Source organism: Peromyscus leucopus, chromosome 19 (assembly GCF_004664715.2).
Source record: "Peromyscus leucopus breed LL Stock chromosome 19, UCI_PerLeu_2.1, whole genome shotgun sequence".
Classification (NCBI taxonomy): Eukaryota; Metazoa; Chordata; class Mammalia; order Rodentia; family Cricetidae; genus Peromyscus; species Peromyscus leucopus.
This window is the reverse complement of record NC_051079.1, coordinates 28,879,097-28,905,420: the sequence shown is the minus strand read 5'-3', so window position 1 is coordinate 28,905,420 and position 26,324 is coordinate 28,879,097.

Here is a 26,324-nt window from a genome sequence, read left to right as displayed (position 1 = left end):
ATCAGGGCTAGACAGAAGTTCGAAAATATCACCCAGATCATTGTTTATAGCACAAATTTGAGAAAGGAAGGATGAGTTGTTTACATTGAAACTACACAAGGATGAGATTAGGCGAAGCAAGGAGAGCCTTGAGCTAGATGTACAGTCCTCAAGGAGAGCTGTTTTTCTTTGCAATATTGGAAATCCAACCCGTAGAGCTGCACATGCTAAAAAAGTTCTCAGCCTTGAGAAATAATTGTTTGTTTTTTTTCTGTAGCAGGATATGATGGTGCCTAGGGAGCCATGATAGGGTTTGAATTAAGGTTTTGGCATACATTGAAGACCATGAAGATGGATGGAACTGGGAGATGTAAGTCAGACACAGAAAGACAGGTACCACATTGTTTTTGTATGTGCAAATCTGGGAAGGTGACCTGAAGATAGAAGACAGAGTATTGAGGAAACAGACTAGTACTTGTGGGGGCACAAGAGGAGGCAGGATGACAGGGTGGTGGGTAGGGTGGATATGATCATATGATATCTGTGTAGATGGAAATATCATAACAGATCCCATTTATTTGTGCAATTAATGTGATTGAATGATAATAACAAATAAAGTTCATGACTTTTTTTTATTGGAGAGCATCAATAACAAGAACATGACTTGAAAATGGAATGGGAACCTCCCACCCCAGATCTATTAAGAACTGGGGTGGGAGGTTCCCATTGTTACAAAGAGAATCCTTGAAGGAGGGTAAACACCATCAAAGTGTAATGTGTGCTTGCATGGAGATGCGATAAAGGCACTTCACTAATTTGTGCAATTACTGTGTATAGAAAGGGGACTGCAGAGATGACTCAGTGGCAAAGAGAATGTATGTTCTTGTACGCTCCTAAGTTTAATTACCAGCAACTGTGCTGAGAGGTTCACACTGTCTGTAACTCTAGCTCCAGGGGCTTCTAAACCTTGGGCTTCCCTGAGCACTGCACTCATATGCACATACACTCCCCCCAGACACATACACACATAATTAAAAATAAATTGAAAAATTAAGGATAATGAAAAGGGAAGAATGTGAGCTGGTTTTCTCTTGCTCACTAGCAGCATAGCTGTCTGACATCCTTATCTCTCCTCTCTATGTTCTGAGCACTATATCCAAATCTAGAACAGCTTGGAAGTTTTCTCTCACCAAGCACAACCAGAGTCCCTGCTGTGGGGGTGTGGAATCAGGGCAGAGGGGAATAGATTAAGTCCACTGGGACCCTGGGCACAGACATGCCCAGTTAGGATTTGCACACAGCCGTGCCCAGCCTGCCATATGGACCCAGGTCCAGAGGAAACAGTTCTGATAAGAAAGATCCAGGAGAGACAGGAACAGAGCATACTGAGAAGCAGAGGTGAGGATGGTCTGCACGTCTGATTTCTAGCTCTCCCTGATACCAGACAGGTGCACCAACACTGCGGGATAAATAAGACCCTAAAGAACTCTGGAGATAAGATGAGGTGGAAGTTTAAGCAGTTAGAGTTGATTTCTGTGGAACTCCACTAAGAGGCTCCTAAGACTATTGGCAAAGTCTTTGCAGGATGCTCCAAGGAAAACAATTAAAATGTACGTTCATTTCTGAAACACCTGGAAGCTGTTTACATTTTCCTGGGGTGACTGTGCGGGCATGCGATTCGTTATAATGCAGTGCAGAGTGGATGAGAATCAGAGGCTGACAATTGTCTTCTGAGTGGTTTTAGCTTTTGAAACTGTGCTACCCGTTTCATTTCAAGATCATGGAGACAGTGGGAGCTCGGGAAGTCCGGAAGATAAGGTCTGCTTTGTGACAACAGGAGCACACAATAGCCAAAATACTGATGACCATTGTCTTACGGTCTTCAAAATTCTCTAATCTCCATTTACTCAGACTCCCTGGCCCAGGTAAGATGGGGCTGCTATTCCTGGTAGCTTCACCTTACAGAGGAAGAAACCAAGTCTTAGAGAGGCTAAGCGACTCCTCCAGGTCTACACAACTGGGCAGTAAAACTGCTAGGGCTGATCTCAAACCCTCTGACCTGGAATCTCAAGTCTCCTTCAGACTCCTGCAGTGCTGAGGAAAACATTCTTAGGGCTACAAAGGACTGTGAATCTGGATGAAAGTGACTTTACAACTCATCTTTCCAAAGAACAAGGATTTTGTCTCCTTGAGGGACAGAACGGCATGGTGTCAGCGCAGAGACAAGTTCCACTTTGCCACAGCTACTTCCTTTCCTCGGAGTCTCTCAGGACCTATAAATGTCACTCTGACTTCACAGGGCTTAAAGGAGTCTGTGGCCTATCATGAGCTGCAGCAAATGTTTGCTGAGTGAGTGAATAGAGGAGCAACCGAGTGAGATTCTGAAGAGAACGAATCTATCAGTTGGGGACGCCTACAATCAAAGCACGTTGTTTACATGTATGGAACTGTTGAATAAAAGTTGTTCCATTAAAACCTGTGAGATTATCATCGTGGAATCTTAACCTTCATAGCCATAATCTTAGGCTTTGGGAGAACCATGAAAGCCCAGACATTTGAACAAAATTTTGTGTGTTACAGGCATTTTCCTTAGAAATATAGCTCTGGATATGTCAGAGCCTTAAAGTGATGGCTGAGCCAAAGGTTAAAAAAGTTGCTGTTAATACCGGAGGGGAAGTAAACACAGAAGAAGAAAAGTCTCTCTTTTGTGACCTTTTGTGACCTAAGAGGCACATTGCTAGCACATGTTTCCACCGAGAACTTGATATGGATTGACTGTTCCCCTCCAAAACTCTGAAACCACATTGGTATTTAAATGCCACTGTAACAGGATTGACAGGTGGGACCTTTAAGAAGTATTAAATGACAGATGTGCAGCCCTCATGAATGTATTAAGGCCTTCATGGGGAAATAGTTTAGCCATACCCTAACTCTTGCCCTGAGGTGCCTTCCTCCATGTCAGAAGTCAGCAAGAAGTCTCTCCAGATGCCAACACCTTGACAGTGGACTACACTCTGGAATCACTATGAGCTAAAGAGATTTATATTCTATAGAAATTATCTAGTTAGTGGTATTTGGTAGTAGCAGGAAACAAAGTCATAAATCAAGCCCAGAATGTTAGTCAAAGTCTATGAAAGAGAACGGGTGTTCAGTTCACTGTTTTGGGTGTATCTTCATTCGAGGAAGTAGGTGGGAAATTAATTTGGGGCTTTGTGTCATAGAGAATGCCTATAGGCTAGATCATTTCTACCTTAGCTTTGGAATCTTAAGCCAAATTTGTTCCATTTTAAATTCTTTAAGCTTCATTTTTTTTTCAGTTTGCATTTAAAAACAAGCTCAAGGCACATGTATTTGGACGTTTGTGAGACAATCTCCTTGAGGCAGAAGATTGGAACTAATGATATCTGAAATTGCCTTTCATCTGTATGTTTATAACATCATCTAAAGACGCCAGTGAGAACACCACTCTGCTTGGGTTTCTATATGATGAATTACATCTTGTTGTTATGGTAACAAATGCACTAAATATAGCATGGAGGAGAAGGGAGTACAACATGCAAGGCAACATGAAATTGTTATGACAACAGTAGTTTCAAAAGTAAATAAATTAATGCTCGTGGTTTTCTTTCTTCCTATAATGAGTTTTATGGTATAAGCGCGGCTCTGGTCTTCACCCCAATTTGAAGTTACCTCAGCAAACAGTGACAGTAGTACACTTAGACAAATCTCTCCTTCCTTTAGGAAGAACAGATCAATTATACTGTATCTACTATATCTCTGTCTAGCCATCCATCAGTCTGTCTGTATATCATCCATCTATAGTGTATGAGACAGAGTACATATTAGCACTACAAAGCATGTTTGTATGCAGACCTAGAAGAGCCTGGGTGGTGAGACACAGAAAGATTAACAAGATTAATCTAGGTCCCTACTGGTACTCATACATGCATAGCTAAAAGTTTCAAGTTTTACTGAGGTATGGATTACATACCATAAAATTTACCCCTATAATGTGTCCAGCGGAGTGGGTATTAGTAGTCACTGAGTTGTACAGCCACCATCATGGCCCAGCTGTAGAAATTTTATTATCCCATCATGACACCCCATGGCCATTAGAGGTCATGCTCCCCTTTTTGACTCCCCTTAGTCTCCTAAAATAATTAATATACTTTGTGTATCTGTGAATTTAGCTATTATGAACTTTTCACATAAATGAAAAGTGTATTATTTGTGGCCTTTTGTTCCTGGTTTCCTTTGCTTGTTGTGTTTCCAGATTTCATCCATGTTCTAGCATGTGTCAGTATTTTATTCTTCAATTGTATTCTGTTTTGTGAATAGCCATCATTTTGCTTACCTGCGGCTTGACTGACAAAAATTGAGACTGTTTTCACTCTTTGATGATTATAAACAATGTGGCTAGAAACATTCATGGGTAACGTTGGATGTAGACAAACATTTTAACGTACTTTGAGTATCTCCTAGGACCTGAGTTGCTGTGTCACATGTTAACCCTCCCTTCAACACTTTGGGCAACTCCTGTAATGCTTCTGACAGTGCCTTCCAATACACTTTCCCACTAGCAATGCAGGAGCGCTCTTGTGTTTCCTCATTCTCTCCAAGCCTTCTATCCTTTTCTATTTTAACTGTCCTGTTAGCCAAGAACGAAGGATATCTATGGTTTGAACATGGCTTGTTTTCTCTAGAACTCCTGTATATATTTGGTCCCCAGTGGAACAGTACCAAGAGGAGGCAAGTCCTTTAAGAAAGGATGAGAGGAGGCTTTGACTGGGGAATAGCTCCATAGTAGATCACTTGCCTTGTGTGTATGAGACCTCTGGTTTGATCTCCAGTATCAAAATGATTGGGGTGAGCAGCTAAGTTATTAAGATAGTGCCTCCTGGTAGTGTGTTAATTCTTGTTTCTGGGTGAATGGATTGGCCACTGTGATAGCAGACTGTTGTAACATGAGCCTCACCCACACCTCGCTTTGCCTCTTTTGAATGCACCCCTCTTGTCTCCCACTTGTCTACCATGTTATAGCACTACATACTGGATGCAGCCTCCTGTTCTTGGACTTCTGGCCTCAGAACTTTAAGCCAAAATAAATTTCTTCGCTGTCAAAAATTACCCAATGCCAGGAATTCTGTGACAGTAACAGAACATGAACTAAAGCGAATGGAATCCTACGATGGTTTTGTTCATATTTCTCTCCCAGTTATGTTGTCTTTTCATGTGCTTAATGCCCATTACTTTGTGTTCATTAGAGCAATATCTACTCAAATCATTTCCACAATTTGAACTTGATTTTCTAATTATTGTTGTAAAACTTCTCTCTATATAATTTAGTTCCCACTCCTTTGGACACATTAAGACATTTTTTCCCCATTTTTGTTGATGATCTTTTCACCTTCTTATTGTTAGCCTTTGTCGTTCTGTAGTGGCTGATGAAGTTCCTTTTACGTATTTTTTTTTTTCTGTTTGTACTCTTGGAGTTGTATCTAAGAGACATTTCCTTAATCTCAGGTCATAAAAAATTTTAGTATGGGGATGAGGACATATCTCAGTGGTAAAGAGAACTTGTTGCTCCTTCAGAAGACCTTAGTTCAGTTTTCAGCATGTACTTTGGATAGCTCACAACTGCCTTTAATTCCAGGTCTCCATGGACACGCATACACTGGCATACACACACACACACACACACACACACACACACACACACACACGTAAATAACAACAAAACTTCTTAGAAGTGATAACAATTAGTATTGTATTTAATTATAAGATTTTGGTTTTTAGTTATGTACATCATTTTTGAGTGAATTTTGTTTTATGTGAGATAAAGGTCTAAATTCATTTTCACAAGGTATCAGTTGACCTTGCCATATGTGTTGAGATAATTATTTTCCCTTATTATATTGTCTGGGATCTTTGTCAAAAACCAGAGGAACATAAATAGGAGGGATTAAATCTGGTCTAATTAGAATTCATCGATAAACTCTGTCTCAGTTACTGTTGCTGTGGTAAAATACTCCAGGAAAGCAACTTGATGTGAGGGATTTATTTTGTCTCACACATCGAGAACTCAGTCTATCATAGAGGGGATGTCCTGGAGACAGAAACTTGATGTAACTGGTTGTGTGGCGTCTGGAGCCAGGAAGCAGGGAGAGAAGGATCTGCTCAGACAGCTTTGTCCTTTTTATGCATTCTGAGACCCAAGCCCAGAAATTACCCTGATCACCCTTAGGGGAGTTCATCCCACCTCACTAAACCTAATCTAGCTAATGCCTCATAGGCATGCTCAAAGGCTTGTCTCCTAGGAGATCCTAGATCCTGTCAAGTCGACAACATTAACCTTCATAATCTCTGTGTCTATCTAGTCTTAGGCCAGCACCAAACATTCTTTATTACCATAGCTTTGCATGAAAGTCTTCTAAACCTCTTCTTCTATCCCAAGCTTAGGTTTATTATTCTGGCTCCCCTGCCATTTTCATATGAACTTTAGGACTGGCTCATTAATATCTGAAAAGTTAGAAAAGGGTTATGTTAAATCTTAGATTGATGTAGCAATAATTCCTGTCTTAAATGTGTTGTCCCAAACTGTGGATACTGACTGTTGATTCCTCCCAGTTGATTCAGATTTTATTTAATTTGCTGGAACTGCATTTTATAGTTTTTGTGTGGAAAAGACCTGTTTTTCTTTGTTACATTTATTAAGAGGCATATTATTCCCTTTGCCACATTGTGTGGGAATTCTTTCTTAGGTTCATGAGTTTTGGAACTGCTCGTTTCTGTCCTTTATAAAGACAGTTGTGAGTTAACTCTAAGCTTCGTTGATCTTTCTAGTGGCCTTCAGTGGTTACTGAGCACTTTCTACATGCAGTCATATCATCCAGTAGAACAGATAATGTGGCTTTCTCCCTTCCAATCTGCATGCCTTTTCCATCTCTCTTACCTAATTGTCCTTCCCCGGTACTCTCTAGTCTAATGCCACACATACCTGGTGTGAAGAGACACCCTTGTGTTCTTTCTGCCTTAAAGGAAAACATTCACCCTCTTGCAGTTTGTGGTTGCCTATGAGTTTTGTAGATGCCTTAGTTGCTCTGAGGGAGTTCTCGTCCAGTCGTTAGTTTATTGGATCAATAGCCAATCCTTCTGTGTTTTACTTTTTTATAAAATGAGAGTATTATGTAATATAGAAAAAATTGTAGGTTTTGAAACAATTTTAATAATTATTTATCATCTTCCTGGGTCAAAGTTGGATTTTTGAAGACTGATGGTGGAGGAAGCATGCAGGGCTTTATCGAGAAGGAGAGAAACAGCAGGGCGGGGTCCCCAAAATGTGCTGCCAAATATCATTCTTTTATAGGCATAGATAATAGGATTAGTTATAATAGTGGACTAAGGACTACAATACCATAACATTTGGAAAATGGTATAGCGATTATTTATTCATGTTGTAATTAAAGATAATTTTATTTTCTTCTTCCTCATTTTCCAAATTTACTTAAGAAATACAGTAGGTCCTGTTAATCTTTTGTTTTCCTTCAGGTGTGTAGGAGAAATGGGAGCTACCCACCATGATCACCACAGGAGGACAAAAGGCCGAGCTCAATGGTCTGACCTCCTGGTGGTTCTGATTGGTTGAGGAGTGAGGGAGACCAGCGTCCTTTCTGAAGGTTAGATGCACATACAGAAGAAGAGAAACCTTCCCGTTTTCTGGGTTCTGTTGAGAGCCCTTGGCATAGCCATGTTACAGAAAGCTTTTCAGTACAAGAGAGACTTGAAGTCCCTCTGTAGCCAAGGCAGGACTTGAATTCAAGATCTTCCTGCCTTAGCATCCTGAATCGATGGGGTTACAAAAAGAAGAAAATGCTTCTATCACCTGAAACTTCCAAAATCAAAGTTGCTGAAAGTTAGAAGAACCAATTGTCTTTTCTTTCCTTCCTGTTTATGTAGCACTTTGGTTACATTTGGCACTGATGGTCACGTTCAGGCCACAAGTCACTCCCTTTGTCTCTCTCACCACACCTCAGCTCTGATAACATTTCTGTGTGGCCCTACAAACAAGGGGATCCTACTCCCAGACGCTAAAATCTCTGTTGGTCCCAACTTTTTTTTTACATTTAAAGATTCACTTAGAATAAGCAGGTCAGCTGGTTAAGGCAAAGGAGAGGTAAAAGGTGCCAGGACTGGGGGCACGTGTCTGTAAATCTCAGCAGTTGGAGGCTGAGGCAGGAGCATTGCAAGTGTAGGGCCAGGTGAAGAGGCACAGGAAAACCCCATTTCAGAAAGACAAGAAGCAATAAAGGAGGGAGGGATGGAGAAATTCAGGGAGGAAGGGAAGGAGCAGGGAAGGGAGGGTCCACAACTTCTCTGGAGGATATTTGGAAAAGGTTTTCCACCCAGACCGAAGCTAATGCTCTCCTGTCTTTGCACAGTTGGGTGAATACGTGATGCAGGGAGCTGCAGCAGCTCTTTTGTGACTATGAAGGAATGAGCCTGTAGATTAAGAGTGAACATGTACACAATACCAGAGCAGAAAGATCTCTCACACAATAAAACCAGTCAGTCCTAGAATGACCTAAACCCAGCTTCACTTGTTAAAATATTGGGTATTACATCAACTAGCTCCTGTACAGCTGTACAGACTGGCCCTCTGGAAGGGGGTCTCCATACTCTGTGCTTACCACACTTCGAGTTCTGATATAGGGTTGTATTTTCTTAGAGGATGGGACATGTTATTCTAATTTGCACGAAAGTGCAGAAGTGGCTTTTCTAAACCATTGTTTACTTGAATGCTTTCTCCCCTGCAGTGAGAACACCTTAATTTATTATGCATTCCTCACGTGTTCCTGTAGTTTTCTGGTTAGCTTACGTGTTGCCTGATAGTGAATTCCATGAGGGAAAAGAAATAGCTTATGAATCAGTCCATTCTGTATGGCAGGCATATAAGCAGATGATAATTTAAAAATGCTTAATGACCAAGGAGTCTGCTGATTTTTACATTATCCAGTTAGCACCACCATATAATATGCATACAAGATGTCAAACATCTGGGCACATTAGAGCATCTGGATGAATGATTGAATATGTTTTCATCTTAATCGGGATGCTTTGGCATCAAGTAATCTAACCCCGAGGTTAGCCTGCAACACTCGGGGGCCCTCCTGCTTTTATTCTCAGATGTGGTGAGATGCAGAGCTGTCGCAGATGAGTGATGGCCACTCGGCATGTCATCCTAACTCCAGGGAATTTCCTTCAGCCAAGATTCCTTTGAAAGGTCTTCCCTTGTTCCAGATGTTGCATATATGACAAGATGTGTTGTAGCATGCTGTTGAAAGCACAGTCAGAAGAAAAGTCAGAGGAGGGAAATGGCAACAAAGCCAACATTCCTTCATGGAACCAGAGGCATAGGACAGCTGTCTAGGTATTAGCATAATTTGATGTCTTTTTCCTCTTTCTTTGCTTTAAAGCATATTGTCTCCATATCCAAGTCTCAGATTTGATTTGGTATTCTGTGACACTGTGAGCATTCTCTGAAGAAAAAGTGCTCCCAACAAGTGAGCCTTAGTGAGTGAACAATCTCATTTCTCGACTCTGCCTTAACTTATTTAATTAGTTTTCTGATACTGCTTACTTAGATTACTTTTGGTGTTTTGTTGCTAGGGCATATAATTTTTGCATATAATTTGACTGGTTTTTGAAGCCCTGGAGCAGGAATAATTGGGTCAAAGTGTATGGACATTTTTTTGAGGGACTTTGTTAGTTTTCTATTGTTGAAATGATAAGTTAGCGCAGAAGCAATAGCTTCAAACAATGCTCATTATTGATGTTGCAGTTCTGAAGGTTACAAGTCAGGTGGCGTTGGCTGTTTACCCTGCTTTGACTCTCCCAAAAACTAAAATGAAGATGTGGGTAGGGTTGCCTCCCATCTAGAGACTGAGGGAAGTATTTCCAAGCTCTGATGCATTGCTAGCAGAATTCATTTCCACACAGCTATTGGAGTAGATCTTGTTTCCTTGTGGCTGTTGGTTAGGGCATTCCTTAGGGTTGGATCCTTCTCAGTCTGCCTTACTCCTCTGTTCTTAAAGGCTCAGGTTATTACACTAGATCCAGGCAACAATCTCCCTGATTTAAGACATACTTACAGCCTTAGTTCTAACAGCAAAATTCCTCTAGTCCTGTAGAGATGGAAAACCAAGGGGTGTGGGGGTATCCTCTCAAGCTCAGGCATAGGATCTAGTAAGTTCCAGAACATTCTACAGCTGTTTTGACTACCTCTAGCATTGAATGAGAATTTCTGTTGCCTTCTACTCTTGCAAATTAGGAATGCTGACCACATCTGACAGGCGAAGTGGTTTCTCTGTGTTTCAAATGTTCATTAGGTTGTTGATCAAAGTGAATTGTAAGGAGTGTTTTATAAAATGATCAGTCAGTGCAGTGTTCCAGGTAAAATAAATACATACATTGAAACACAAGCCCACATCTCATGCATCTACATATGCATGGTTCATTTCTTCCCCTAGACCGGTTGTTTCTTGCTCCACAGCTTGCTTAGAGCTCTGAACTGAGGGCTGCCAAACCAGATGTCTAGCAGCTGAGTCAAGAAGTGAACACATTCGACAGTGTGAGGAGGTCACCAGGACTGTTGCCATCAATATGCTGGCACGGGTTTTGAGAAAACACCACAAAAACCTATCTTTGCTTTTGGCATCCTGTGCCAAATATGCCATAATGTCCTTCACAGATTATTTCACACACATATGCAAGCAAAATGATGCCAGATTCAGGTTATTTTCCAAATAGCGGATGTGAGACCCCCAAAATTTAAACTGCAGGATGACTGCAAAGGAAAAAAAGAACAAACATATGGAAAAACCACAGCAGAGTGGGGCTTGCAGACTCTTATAAACGTGGTAAAATAAATACTTCCATTGAAGAAAAATCCCATACTTCATATTTATGGTCTGTTTTATGAAAAAAAAATGCAATAGCATCCTGACACTCAATTCAGAGAGACAGAAAAAGTGTCAGGTCTTATCTACAGATGAGTTTCAGGAGCATTTTACTCTAATACTTGGATTCGGTAACAAAGGCTACAATTTCAAAGTCTTTCCTGGCTTAAAATGGGCAAAGTGAATGGAAACTTGACTAAAGATGTTAACAACAAACTCAGATGAAAAATTGTCTGAAACCAGGGTTCCTAACATAATGGTATTTAATGCATACATTGATTTGTTTTTTTTTTTGTTGTTGTTGTTTTTTTTTTTTATAATGGACAACTTGTATTAGTGAAAGTAGCTCATGCATGGGTAGGGCCATCCAACTCATTAATTTGATCTTCCAAAAAAACAAACAAAACAAAACAAAACAAGGTAACAGAAAAGTTCACAGGTTATTCTTGTGTATGTGAGTAATGATAGATGAGGGCTTCCAGAATAATTTGCCATTTTTGGAATTGACTCCTAATTACACATTCAGCCTATGAAATTGTACACCTATTAATATCCATCCTTTGCTGAATATGAAATTAAGTAAAAATATATTTAAAAAGAAGGTGTTGTGTAGTCAAAGGCATATTTAGAGCATTTTTAATATGGACAAGATCTTTGAAGTTGCAAGTTGTCAATACCAGAGATGAAAAAACTATAATCTATATTTGAGGTTTAAGCCCATAGATGTGTCTCACCCATCATTTTAAACAGAAGCATAAATTAGTTGTGAAGATGGGAAATTTTCATCAAAATGCAAACTGTGAACTTCTTTTAAATATTTGGAAAATCTGAAATAGGCTTAGATTGCCGCAGGGGGACAGTCTGGGGCAACAAACTAAACATCACCTCTTGTACAAACAATAGAGTGAACAATAGTTCTCTTTATCCTAATCTCCAGAACTTTCTGAGGAGACTGGCACTTTCTGTTACCTATCAGCCAATCAAGCAGAGAGTGCCATGAGGATAGGCTGGCAGCGCCTCGCATAGACGGCCGTCCTGTGTGGGTTTGATGTGTGCTTTGTTTTTACAAAGAATCCAATGAGGTCTGAGCTCGGTCATTCTCTGGTTAACTGTGCCAAGTACCAGTGGAGACTCTGAGTCACAAGCGCTGTCTGATGTACACTTCAGACCGAGACACAGCCTTCTGTTAGCTCTCCATCTGAAGACTCCAAGGCGCTGCTTCTGAACTAGAGTGGAGGAAAGCATTCCCAATGAACCCAACACTTAAGTTTGGAAGAAGCATGACAAACAAAGCTAGCATGTCCATCTTTTGTAGCTGTAATCCCAAGGGATGAGGTCCTTTTATTAATCACATCCCCAACCTCTAGGAGGCAATCGTCACTTACTAATGAAGTGTCAAGACTCGGAATGGGAATCAAGGACAGCCTGGACGCCTGCCCTCACAGGTGCCTAAAGAAGAGGCAAAGTGAATTGAGTGACAAGAGTCAGCCTGCAAGACCTCTGCAGAAGGAACCAGTGAGTCCCACGACACACTCAGAGCTGAAACGGGTCCCAGCTTTTGACAGGCCCAGGAGGGCAATTAAAGCTCTGGGAGTGTGGGGATGATAACACACGTGTTGGTCATCAACATTCTGGCAACATCTTTTCCCAAACAATGCTTGTAGCTGATGTGTGAACAGGTCCCTGTGCCGTCTTGCTTACACAGTCAGTGGGTGTTGGAATTGAACAGATGTCTATGGAAGACTCTGGAAAAGTTCTCAAGTCAAATGAGTCCCAGAATTCGCCGGAGTCTGCTAGATATTTTCAAGCTGATGACATTTTCAAAAGGAATCCACATGGTATTGGCATTCCTGTCCCATCTTGGTTTTTAAATGCTGTGGGTTTTTAATATATGCCTTATACTTATATGGGCCAGCTGCATTTTAAGTCTAAACTGAGCTTTTTCTAGGTGGTAGTTTGGAAAATGGAGGGGACTCTAGTAAGCCTCTCAAAATTCCAATTCTTCATGTGGACCTATTCTCTGAGAGCCATTACAGAGGGATCAGGAAAGAAGCTTCATATAAATAACACTCTGGGGCTGAATGTTATTTAACAGTTTAGGGTAGAAGGGTCAAAACATGAGAGAAGTAAATAAGGCAGAATTGAGAACTGAGTCATGAGCCTGTCTCACAGCAAAAGTTAGTATTCATAATGAAGCTAGAAGTCCAAACCTTCCATTCAGTCAGAATTCCTTTTGAAAAGTACGGCACTAAGACAGTAAATTAAATAACAGAGGCCCCAGGAAAATAAACATGACCTCAGTACCCACAGAAAAAGCCAAGCCAGATGTTGGTGGCAGACTCTTTAATTCTCTCATTGGGGAAAGAGACAGGCACATCCCTGGTGCTCACCAGCCAGCCAGCCTAGTCCAATCAGAGACCCAGGTACCAGCTAGAGATCTGGTCTTTCAAAACATGGTAGATAACTCCTGAGGTATGAGAAGCAAAGTTGACCTCTGACCTACACACCTCCAGCTCCCATACTCTCCAACCCACCAGGCACCTGTACATGGGAATGTTGATGCACTCAAAGACCATTTGCAATGTGTTAGCAAAATGATACATATATCTATGAAAACCAAAATCTACTCTGCTCTTAGACCCCCTTGATAGCATGTCTCATATTTTCCCATGAGTATTACCCCATTTCCTAGGTATTGGACATCATCCTATATTCAAATAATCTGTTCACCATGTCTCCATCAGACTGTACACACTGGGAGGTGGTAGCCCAGTGCTGTGTAAGGACAAGGCCATAGCTACTTGCAAGAGGCCATTGTTAGATTTTTCTGGAATTCTGTGAGCTGTTCGTGACAAGTTGATAATACAAAGTCAACTCTGATGGCAGTATTTACAAAGCTCCCACCACACTCAGGAGGGCCAGTTTTCAACACTTGCCAGAACTCTCCCCTTCAAAAACCTTAGCCTTCTGTCTCACTGTCACACCTCCATTAGGTTTGGCATATAGTAGATGCTTGGTAAATATTTATCAAACATATGAATGATGCTTGAATGAATGTGTGAGTGAAGGTGTCTATTTCTTTCAGATCATGATTTCTTATATTTCATTAGCAACTAAAAGAGGCAATGCCTCAGCAAAGACCGTGGATCCTAAGAGAAGCTGACAATCTTTGGACCTTAGAAACAAGCAGTTCTGAATCCTAGCTAAGATTTGGATCCCAGATCTGTCATTAGCAACCATGAGTCTTAGTTATCTTTGCTCTCTTAGTCTCTGAGCTGTGTTTCCTCCTTCTGTGAAAAGAAGCATTAGCAGTATGACTTAGGACAGTGGTTCTAAGTCTACCCTTAGGGGTAGAATGGCCCTTTCACAGGGGTCATTTAAGACCATAAGCAAACACAGATTTTTATATTATGATTCACAACAGTAGCAAAATTCCAATTATGAAGTAGCGACAAAAATAATTTTATGGTTGGGGGTCACCAGAACATGAAGAACTATATTAAAGGGATCTCAGCATTGGGAAGGTTGAGAACCACTGACTTAGGATGATATAATAAAGTCAATGTTTGAGAAGACATCAGCCTCTACGGATGTACAGCTTCTCTGCTATGTTGCTTTCGTGGACTCATATCTCAAACAATACCCCATTTTCCTAGGCATTTCCTATCATACGCTGTATTTAATATATTCAGAATACCCAGACTTTCCTGCATCTAATTGTTGAGAAACTGAGTTCTGGTGAGCAAGTCGTTCCCTATCTGGACTGTTGAACCATATCTAGTGCCTTGCACAAGGTCTGTCTATGGTGGTCTTAGTGTGAAATGTCCTCCCTAAGGTTCTCTGCTGAAGGCTTGGTCCCCTGGCGATGGTACTGTTCCAGGGGGACATGGAACCTTTAGGAGTTGGAGCCCCACTGGATGAAGTGGGATGCTGGGGAGTGTCCTTGAAGGGTATCTTGGTCCTGCCCCCCCCTCCACTTTCACCTTCCTGGATGCCATGAGGTGAGCAATTTTGCCCCAACACACCTTTCTACCACGAAGTTCTGCCTCACCATGCCTTAGAATCAACAGAAACAGCTAAGCATGGTCAGAAACCCCTGAAACCATGGGTCACTATGAGACTTTCCTCCTTTGAAATAGTTCCTCTTGAGTATTAGTCATAGAGATGAAATATATGACTGACATAATAACCATCAACATATATTATTGAAAGAATCAATTTTTTTTTAAATCAACAAATGATATTCTTTAGGTGACCACATATAGGAGAGGTCAAAAGCTGTGGACCCATCAGTCTGCTACTGGCTTTTGAAATTAAATTCTCAATGAGGCACAATTCAGAGTCATTAATATATTGATATTGTTTGTGCCTTTTGTGTTAGACAGTCATTGAACAATAGCTACAGAAACCTATGACCCTCAAGGATGTGAGTATTTACTAGCTGCCCTTTATGGGTGAGATAAAAAGGGAGATTATTGAATCTACTTTTAAAAAGGAACTACTCATTTTAAATAGGATAAGTAATGAAAATTTTTTGTCTGAATCTGTCAAATGGACTAGACATTGTTAATGTAATTCTTGACTGTATATATTGTATATACTTATTGGATATAGTCTTTTTTATTAGTTATAAGCTTTTTTTTGAAATGTGGTGATATTGTGTTTCCCAATATATTGTGTACCCTAATAAAATTTGTCTGGGGTCAGAGAACAGAACAGCCACTAGATAAACATAAAGACCAGAAAATGGAGGCACACACACCTTTAATCCTGGCATTCTGGAGGCAGAGATCCGTCTGGATCTCTGTGAGTTCAAAGCCACACTGGGAACAGCCAAGCATGGTGACACACGCCTTTAATCCTGAGAAGTGATGGCAGGAAGCAGAAAGGTATATAAGGCGTGAGGACCAGGAACTAGAAGCTTTTGGCCTGGTTAAACTTTTAGGCTTTTGAGCAGCAGTTCAGCTGAGATCCATTTGGATGAGGACTCAGAGGCTGCCAGTCTGAGGAAACAGAATCAGCTGAAGAAGCTGTGGCTGGTTCTGCTTCTCTAATCTTCCAGCATTCACCCCAATACCTGGCTTCTGGTTTGATTTTATTAATAAGACCTTTTAAGATTTGTGCTACATCTGGCATCCAACGTTCATGGTTTGAATTCATGAAAAAAGCTGCTTGACTGTGGCCTTGCGGGCCCCAGCTCAGGCCTGAGCTACACTCAGTCAGTTGTGGTGGTACATGCCTGTAGGATTTGCTGAAGAAGGCAGAACAGGAAAGCAATACAAGTGCAGGTTAGACAGGAAGAGGTCTCTCTCTCTGAGGAAGCTACTGCTTGTGGTAAGCTAAAGCTAGTCGTGGCTGTTGCTCTGATCTCTTTGGCTATTTCCTCTGTATTTGGCTCTGTGTTTCTTATTCATTAAGACTGTTTTTTGTCTACAGGTGAGACTTGATCACTATGGTCATCTCTCACAGATGTGCACTGAAAGCTCCAAAGACTGGGGGAAGTTTTTGACATCTCTAAATGAGTTGGTGGAAACAGGGAAGGGGAAGTGGTCCATAGGCACTCACCCTAATATCTCAACATCCCAGAACTAAGAAGATGGGGAAGGAGTCAAGCATCCCCTTCCTCCAGGCAAATCACTTCAACTGCCCCAACACATGGATTTCTGAACATTTTCAATGTATCTCAATGCAGATCTTTTCCCTGAGTTTGGAGAATAATTACATTTTTTCCATAGTATTTGACACTGGTACCAGGGGGAAATCTACAGAGCATCTTTAGAGAAGCTGAAAAGCTGGGGATGGCAATGGCATTCTGGAAACATGTTTGGCATAGCTACAAACTTTCATGACAGCAGTATCTAATTATTGCGCTTAACTTTGAGAAACCTGATATTATGCAAATAAACTCCAGCTGCATTTCATGACAGCGCATACAATTTTTATAAAAAAATATGAAATACTTTTTAATATGGAAAGAATCTTTCTCTGACAATATTTGGAATTAACCGAAGATAGAGTCTAATGAGTTGTAATAACTTAACTCAGTACAAATGTTGGAACAGATTGAAAGACTCTTCTAGATAAAGTCAGAACTGGGGATATGTGTAGGAAAAGGTGCTATTTTCTGCTTTTCTTCTATATTAGGACTTGAGAGGGTCTATGTCTGTGGTGCTCCTGGATGGTGGTGGCCCTGATTCAACTTTTGAAAACAGCAAATTGGGATTTGTGTTTTTAAGGTGGGAGGGGAAGCCTAGAGTCAGGCACCCAAGAGGATCAAAGTCTCAGGCCAACTTCAACTCTAATCCAGAGTTGCAATAACCACCAACTCAGGTGTGCAGCCAGCGGCAGGAAGTCATCCCAGTGTGAGGAGGCCAGGGACTCCCACCTGCATTCTGTTGATCAGAGCTGAGTTACATGATCTTACCTAATGCCAGGACAGACTGGTAACCTTTGAAGGAAAGGAGAAGCTGGGAGGTAACAAGGGAAGTCAGGTAGTTTAGTGACCCAAATCATGTGCTAAACCTAGTGTCTTAGGGATGCTGAGGGTCTGTCTAGGTGACATCTGTGAGGTACCCAGCATTGTACTCTGCCTGTCTAAAGTCTTTGTAAGTGGTAGGTAGCTGCTGCTCTGTTTACAAAATGAGAAAGGCCAGATCACAGAGGCCTGTTCATAGGGGTGTCTTGTGATTGGCTTAGGATTTCCTTACCTGTGGGAAGTGTGAGGACCTCCTGGACTGCAGCTGTCCTCTACCAACAGAAATAGATGGCACATTCGCCTCCTTCCCTATCTCTCTCTCCCTCCATCTATCCCTTCCTCCCTTTTGCCTTTACAGATACTACTGCTAAACAGACCCTTCCTTATTAATGCCTATGTAGTCTTTTAAATCTGTGTCAACTATGGTGCTAGCCACAGGCACAATACATATAGCAATGGTGACCCTTAAAGTCATGAATTTAGTCACCTAGCAGTTGGCTTGGTTGTTGTCACAAATGCAGCCCTTGTCCACACATGCTGATAGCTATAAGGAACTTGATAAACTTTATTTTGTTACGCATTTTGTGTGGAGTCTCACATCCAAATCTCTAAGTATCATGTTTTGAAGTTACATCAGCCCCAATTATCCTTTGCCTTGTCATTTCTACCCACCAATGGGGGGGGCTTTTAGTTACCCCATTAGGTTTTGTGCTAACAAAATAAGTGAATTAATGTCCACACGTACTTCCCCAGCTCCTGGCCCGGAGCAGAGAGGGAGCAGAGGTGAAGTGGCTCACCCTTGAAAAATCATGTGATGATCTGACTTCCTAACCCCGACTAATCAAAATTAATGAGACTGTTCATTCCTTGGCTGGCTGTTCTGCCATAAACTCAACTCACATTTTCTCTTACCGTTCCATACCAGCAGGGAGGGATGGGCAGATGATAACATGCTTGACTTATCTAAAGAAGCAAGTGCCTTTGTCCAATTTTCAGAAAAGCAGACAGCGTGCTCTCAACTCTAGATCTCTGCTTTACTTATTTTGACTTGGAAACGAGAGTGCCTGACATTAATTTTTCTAGGTCAGCTACTCATCACAGGAATCTGTCCCACCTGATCCTGGAAGTTTGCCACTCACATTTTTCCAAGGCTTGGGAAAGTCAACAGCAATATCAGCTGCAGATACAAGACTCTGTGAAAGAACACATGTCCTGAAGCACCGTGTCAGTTCTGCTGGACACCCAGGGAGCAGAGAAGCACTGGAGACACTTAAGGAAAGGAAACTTCCTTGATTCCTCCGGACCGCTGCTGATCTTCCAGTGGCTTTCCATAACAGAGTGCTTCAGTTGTCCTTGGATACCAGGGAAGTCAGTCTATCCCCCCCCCCTCATCATTTCCTTACGAGATTTAAAATTCATGTGTGCATTCAAACATTCAAAATACTTATGTATCAACGGTGAAAATCACTATCTTCATGTGGCAACTTCTATGGAGAGGTAGTATAGGTCTTTTGTGAGTGTAGACTGCTGGGTACCTGACCTGGTTAGGGGACTGGCACAAGAAGGCAAGACTGCCACATACCACTTGTTACATCATGCTCCTTCATGAAGGAGACATCGACTATGCATATTCATTGCAACAGCTTTCCTACAAGCAAAGGGAAATGTCTGAAGGGAAAGGTGCATTGTCTAAAATGCACAGAATAACATACAAACTTATCTGTGTTTTGAGGAAGGCCTGTCTCTGAAGGCAATAGATATTCAGAAAAGAAAGGTACATTTATTTCTGGCAGTGATAAACTTTTTGGATTTTTTTTTTTTTGTTTTGTTTTTTGCTTTTGCTAAAGTTAGAGCATAGTGACCAATGTGTGAGTAGCTTGTAAAGATACGAAGAGGGGGCCGGAAGTAGACAGCTGGCATCTAACGGGCACTTCTCATGTGCTAAGCACATGAGAGTCCTGGGCACATGATAATTTGATTGATAGATAAAACAAACCCAGGGGGTGGGTCCTATTAGTATTTGTGTTTTGCAGGAGTGTGACAAGAGGCAACTGTATAGTAAAGTAAGAGTTTCTGATAGCATACAGTTAACAAACGGCAGCATTTGGCTTTGAACAGGAATTGGTACTCTTTATAACCAGTGGCCAGAGCTCATGTTAACTTTTTGAGGTCCTTTATCATCTCCTTTCTTCTTAAAAGACCCCCTTTTCAAAAAAACTATTAGAGTTAGTAATTATATCTAGCACTGTTATTGGCCTAGGTGTCAGCATTTCTAACATAAACTGCATATCCCTAAGTGGAATGCTCTCAAATCCTAAACTTTCCCAGTCCCAACAACATACAAGTGAATAATTCTAAACTTGACTGACCTCATGGCATAGTCCATGGTCAAAGTATAGGCATGCTAAAAATACTGGGTAAAACTCTTCTATACTCTATGGATGAGGTAGATATGAAATATAAAGAAATTTGTATTAGGATTGGATCTCATTCCCAAGGTATCTCATTATGTGTATGTGAATACTGCAAAACCTGAAAATCTGAGTAGAAACACTCCTGTTTCCAAGCATTCCTAATAAGGGAGATTCAACCTATAATTGTATTGCTATATTACAGCAACAAATAGCAAGTTTTTGAAAGGCTGCTACCAAATGCATCAAGCAGCTAAGAAAGACCCTGCAGACGTTCATGTGGCCTACACTGGCTTTACTGCAGTTCTTCAAAACACAAGATTAACATAGAAGGTAGACAGACATGTCTAAGCTGTGCAGACAGCTGACCTTATAAGTGAGAGGTGGAGAGTCTCCAGGGACCATAAAACATGAGGTCTGACTGCAATGCACAGTAACATCTCCCCTAGGTCAAAACACTGTGGCTCAGCTGTAAAGCTTGAAGAAGCCTTAGGAAGCTGCTGTGGGCCAGCTCCAAAGTCTCCCTCTATTGAAACATAGGGATCCATTTAACTATTCACTGGACTCCTTGGTACTCCTTATGAGCAGGCTGTTGGAAGAAGTAGTGTGACATTTCCTAGGGATTGAGATATTCACTTCTACTGTCTTTTATCTTAGAAAATGTCAAGACACACAAAAACAATGCCAACTGCCCCAGGATCAAAAGAGAAACAGACAACAGTATCAGGAACAGAGATGTTTACAGTGTTGGAAATACCAAAGCAGAACTGAGAAACAGCTGTGATGTGTATGTCGAAGGATAAAATACTCTTATGAAAGAAGTGCTGCATCAGCAGAGCTATGCAAAAGGCTTATGGATTTGAAGACGACACGTAATAATGATGGAAATCCCTCGAAGTTATTCAGTAGCTTTGGTACGAGAACAAATTAAAATATTATTTGTTTAGGTACTCAAGAGAACAAGAATAGATAGAATACTTTCAAATAATACAGATGAGAGAACTGGCTTTATCAGAGAGATGTTATTATTATTGTTATTGTTGTTGTTGTTGGTGGTGGTGGTGTGGATTCAGTATATGTACATGTTCATTTGTGTGTGTGCACATGCATTTTTGCATGTGGAGGTCATTAGTCAAAGTCAGGAATCTTTCTCTATTGTTCTCTGCCTTATTTTTTGATACAAGGGTTCTCATTGAACTTGACATTTGTCCATTGGTTAGGCCAGCAGCCTAGCAAACTCCTGGGATATGTTTGTCTCCATCTAACCAGCCCTGGGGTTATAAATACATGTCACCATCCCTGGCTTTTACATGGATGCTAAGGATGTCAATTTAGAACCTAAAGCAAATGCAGAAAGTACTTTATCCACTGAGCCATCCCCCAGCCCTCAAGATGCGTTGTTATGTAATTGTTGTTAAACCAGAATAGATTAAGTCACCAGCAGAACAAAGTCTAGAAAGGAAACCTACATATTCCTGGACATGTAACTTGTGTAGAGGGGAAAAAAAAACCCAACGTTCTCATACATTACTGGACAAAGTGTAATTGAGTTCAGCTAGTTAACAAAGAAGCTTAGCATTGTCTATTAAAGTTAAAGTCACACACGTCCTATTACACAGCAATTTCCACTCCCAAGTTTATGTGTAGTGTTGTCAGATCTAGGATGCCCGTTAAATTGATATTAAGCTAGTCTAATAAAAAAAAAACAAATAAATCTTTAGTATAAGAATATTTCATACAATATTTTGGGTACATTTATAGCAATGAATTAGCTATTGTTTTTACTTGAAACTCACATTTAACTACAGGTCTTGCATTTTATCTGGAAAACAAAATATACCCTACAGAAATGCAAACACATTGGGTTAGGGCAGAAGCTCTGTGATAGATGGCTTACTTGCATGTGTGAGACTCCCCAGCACTATCAAAACAGTGAGAGAGAAGGAAGGGAAGAATGGAAGACAGAGAGCGAAGATATTCTTGTTCCATTTCTTTTGTTATGATTAAAATATCCTGGCAAAAAAGCAATGCAGAGAAGAGAGGATTTATTTTGTTTGCAATTTCAGATAATAGTTCATTGTTTCAGGGAAATCAAGGCAGGAACTTAAGCATTTCATCATAGTCAAGAGCAGTAAAGAGCTTGTTTATCCTCATACAGCCTTCTTTACTCTTACCCAGTTTAGGGCCCAGCTCATGAATGGTGCTACCACAGAAGGCAGGGTCTTCTTATACCAATTAGCAATCAAGACAATCGCTGTATAGAAATAACTACGGGTTGACCAGATCTACACAAGTCCTCATTATGACTTTCTTTCTAGATGATTCCGGGCTCTGTCAAGTTGGCAGTTAATACTAATCAGCAGGAACAGAAGGGAAGAGGAGGGGAGGGGAGGGGAGGGGAGTGAAGGGGAGGGGAAGGGAGTGGAGTGGAAGGGAGGGTGGTCAAGCACACACATACTAAAGGGATATATGGAAAAGTTTACATATTTACATGTTTTATTTATATGAATTTGTAAACAGTCCATCCTTAGTCCTGTGGATAGATAAGTTATGATAAATTCATGAAGTGAAGCACAATATGACAACAAAAATAGATAGCTACTAGCCAAGCCCAGCAATAAAGACGAATAGAAGTTCTTTCTCATGGGATCCTGAGGCTTATAATGGGGAGGAGACAGGTGAGGGAGATTGTCTTACATCCGGTCAGCTAACTCTAAGTCAGATTTTCAACATTTATCATAAGAAATGTCACCATTCCTTAAGCATCTGGAAAAGTTGCTGTTTATTACTCAGATACTTTGGGTTGGGATTCTCCCTAATACTATGATAAACAGTAGTTAGAAACTGCTTCAACTCAGGGAGTCGGAGCCCTAGAAAGATTAAGTATTTGATGAAGGAGATCTGGGGGCAGAGGTCAGCAAGGACGAACAGAGGCAGGCAGGGAAACTGATGTACTTTCTGGCATGTGAGTCCCAAGCTTCCAGGTGATTTATGAAAAAGAAGGTTGCTGTGTTGGATTATAAGTATTCAGAAGAAATTTTGCATTTTCTTTCTGCAGAGGAAATGGGGATCAAATCTGAGAAGTTCTGTTAGATGGTTCTAAATAAAACAAAATGTCACCTTTGCCAAATGTTTCCTGAGTCTCTCAGATCTTCTATATGCTACCATTGTGTATCATAGCTCATCTTCCTGAGTGCACTATTCTTTCATCTCTGTGGCTCTTTGATATCTGGACACAGTTTGTTGAATATGTAAGGAATGAACAAATTTACTTTTATAAGTTATGAACAGTGTGTGTGTGTGTGTGTGTGTGTGTGTGTGTGTGTGTACCTTACATGGTAACTAAAAGACAAAGGACATTCTGAAGGAAATTCTGAAATTACTGCCTAGGGGAAAATGGGAAACTCTACATTCTCCTACAGAGATACTTGTATCCATGTTTATTGCTGCTGTATTCACAATAGCCAGGACATAGAAGCAGCCTAGATGTCCATCAAATGCTGAATGAATAATGAAAAAATGTGGCACATTTGTACAATAAAATATTATTCAGAAATTTGCTGGAAAATGCATGACATTAGAAATAATCATTCTTTGTGAGATATCCCAGCTCTGAAAAGACAAATGCCACATGTTCTCTTTGATAGGTGGTTGCTGTCTTTGAGTCTTTAGGTATATGTGTTTAGCTTAGAATACCCATAGAGAAGTCAGAGAACATAGGATTGGATGTGGGGGTGGGGGGGGTGATACAACATAGGTGTTCAAAAGCGGGAAAGGGGACTAACAGGACAAGAAAGATTAAGTGAGGGGTGTGTGAGAGGATAGGGTAGGATGCATGAGGGAGTATGGAGAGAAATAATACTAAAGATCTTGAAAAAGCCCCAGAGAAACCTGCTTTTGTAGATGCTTTCTAAAATATATGTATATTTTTAAAAAAAGAGTTTAAATGGAGTTACCCTATAATTGGGAAACAATGTCTCTCCCAGACAACATAGACTATCAGATAAAAAGCTGAGTGCCAGGTATGGGCTACTTGTTTTCCAGTTGCTAGTCAGTGGGGTTCCATACACACCTTCAGACATTACCCATCACTGCCATTGCTCTTGATTATTTTCAGGAACTTGATGGTAAGACCCTATTGCTGAAGACATCACATACTTGAGCCACAGCACATGGAGGAACTAAGATGGAATTGACCTAGAAGCATCATCCCTCATGCTGCCAGAGGATAAAGGTAATCAACAGTCTCACTCAGCTGTGAACTCTAGAAGTTACAGCTACAGTAGTGACTGTCTTGGAAAGATATGCCCACTGGTGGAAGAGTGGCATGAATATTATGGGAGTAACCAAATGCTTGCTGATTGGCCTTATAGCCTACTCACAAGACAGAACTTGTACCAGGCCCTGTTACCTGGGCCCAAAACCCATGGCTGAATAAGTGATAGGCCCTAGTGGAGAACCTAATACTATTATTCTACTAAATGGACATAGTAATAAACTGCATCTTAAGTTCTTATCCCATAAATTAATGTATCTCTCAACTTTCATCAGAGATGATTCTGTTTGCAGTAAGTAGACATGAATACAGAGGTCCACACCTGGTCAACATGAAAAGAATCAGAAACCATGTAGGGCTCAGCTCTAAATGAGACTTCTGCATCATGCTTCCTCTCTCCAAGGCCCAAGTGTCATCACAAAAGAGGGGCTGCTGTGAAGCCACATTTGATAAACAGTGCTGTTGTACACACAAATGCACAGCAGCTGTGACAGTGTACATAAGATCTGCAGAAAATAAATCCAAACAACATCCGGTCATGGACAGGTTGGTCGTAAAATCCCACCCCAAGCAGACAAGCCACTGTCAACTCATGGCTGCTGCAGGAGGAAGAGTCCCTTTCTTCAGGGATGAGGCCCCTGAGAGGCTAGCCATGCTTCAGTAGCAAGCTCTATGCTCGTGTAATTACTGGCAGTGCTAAGTGATCTTAAGAAAAAAAGACCACGTGAACTTGGGAAGGAATAGTAGTAGGGGCATAGGAGAGGATTTAGAAAGGAAGGAGTGGAGGAAAGGGAAGTGATTTGATAATTTACTTTTCCAAATATAAAACTTATATAAAAATTAAAAAAATATTTTAATTGTTTCTTTATTACTCCATAGTCACTAATTTAAATACTATTATTTTTCCATAAAAATTTAGTGAGCATCTATTATGTACCATGATTATAGTAGAGCTTAGGAATATGGGGTGAGAGGATGGTTATGGTAACCTCTCCTTGCATTTCCTCATAATAGCGATTCCCAAACCAAATGAAAAGTCCCAGGCAGATCATGTGGTCTTACTCTGCTAACTCCTTTGAGGTAACCTTGTTGAGAACTTGGAGGAAATAGGTCTATAACTATCTCTGTGTCTGCCATTTAATCTGGCCCTAGGGTTGCCCTCCTATTTCAACTGTCCACTCACTGACTTCACATAATCACCTCCCAACTTCTTTCTGCTCACCACTGTCCACCTTTTATCAGAAACCAAAAGTGTACTTGAAGATAAAAGATTCAAAAAAATCTATGGCTTTAAAGCAGAAGTAATTCCTGAAGAAGTCATCCACTTCAGGATGAATGAGAGCTGGCATCTTGTAACCATATAGGTACCTACCTAATCCTTAAAACAGTCACTCATTGCTCTGCTGTCAATGAGGACCACTGAGTCATGGAACTTAATTGTCAAAGGATCTTGGAACTGAAAATGGAGATCAGAACATGACATGAGGATGGCCAGCATCACGGTTAACTGGGAAGCTTGTTGTAAATGAAGGGGGAGATACCTTGGCTAGTAATCTGTACTTATAGTGCTCCAAAGAACCTTCCCATTGGACCAGAGCATTAAGCAACATAAGCTTTAAGCTCACATCAAGTTGCAGTGTCTGAGACCCCACCTAGGGCTCTCCCTTAATGCTGCACCATAGGGTCCAATGCCAAAATAAGAAAAAATAAATTTTCATATTCCCCAAATCCCACTCTACTATTTGGGTCTAGAGGTAATCAGTAACCACATAGGATAAAAGTAACTTAATCTTATTTCCCTAGCTCATGCCAAATATTTTCCATATTGATGGAACTCATGGAAAGTTCAGCTCCACATGTCTTTTTGTTGTTGTTGTTTGATTGACTTTTTTTAACCGCATTACAGATCTCCATGAATTGCACAGTCCATACCTTTGGCTGCTTCCTAGGAGGAGATCCGCCATTGATAGCCCTGGGCTCTGAGGTAGGATAAGCAACTGCTAGCTGTGAGATGTGAAATCTGCAGACATCCCCAGGTAGACTGCATCTCCTTTTGTTTTGTCTTGCCTTTCTTCACCCATCCACTCCAGCCACAACCATGGAGGGGATGGCCTGAAGCTATGCAGGAGTGGAAGCATGTCTTAAAACCCAGGATTTTGCATCTCTGAGACTACAGGGATTTGCTGGTGCATATCTGACCACTGAAACATCCCGGGCTGGATTTCCTA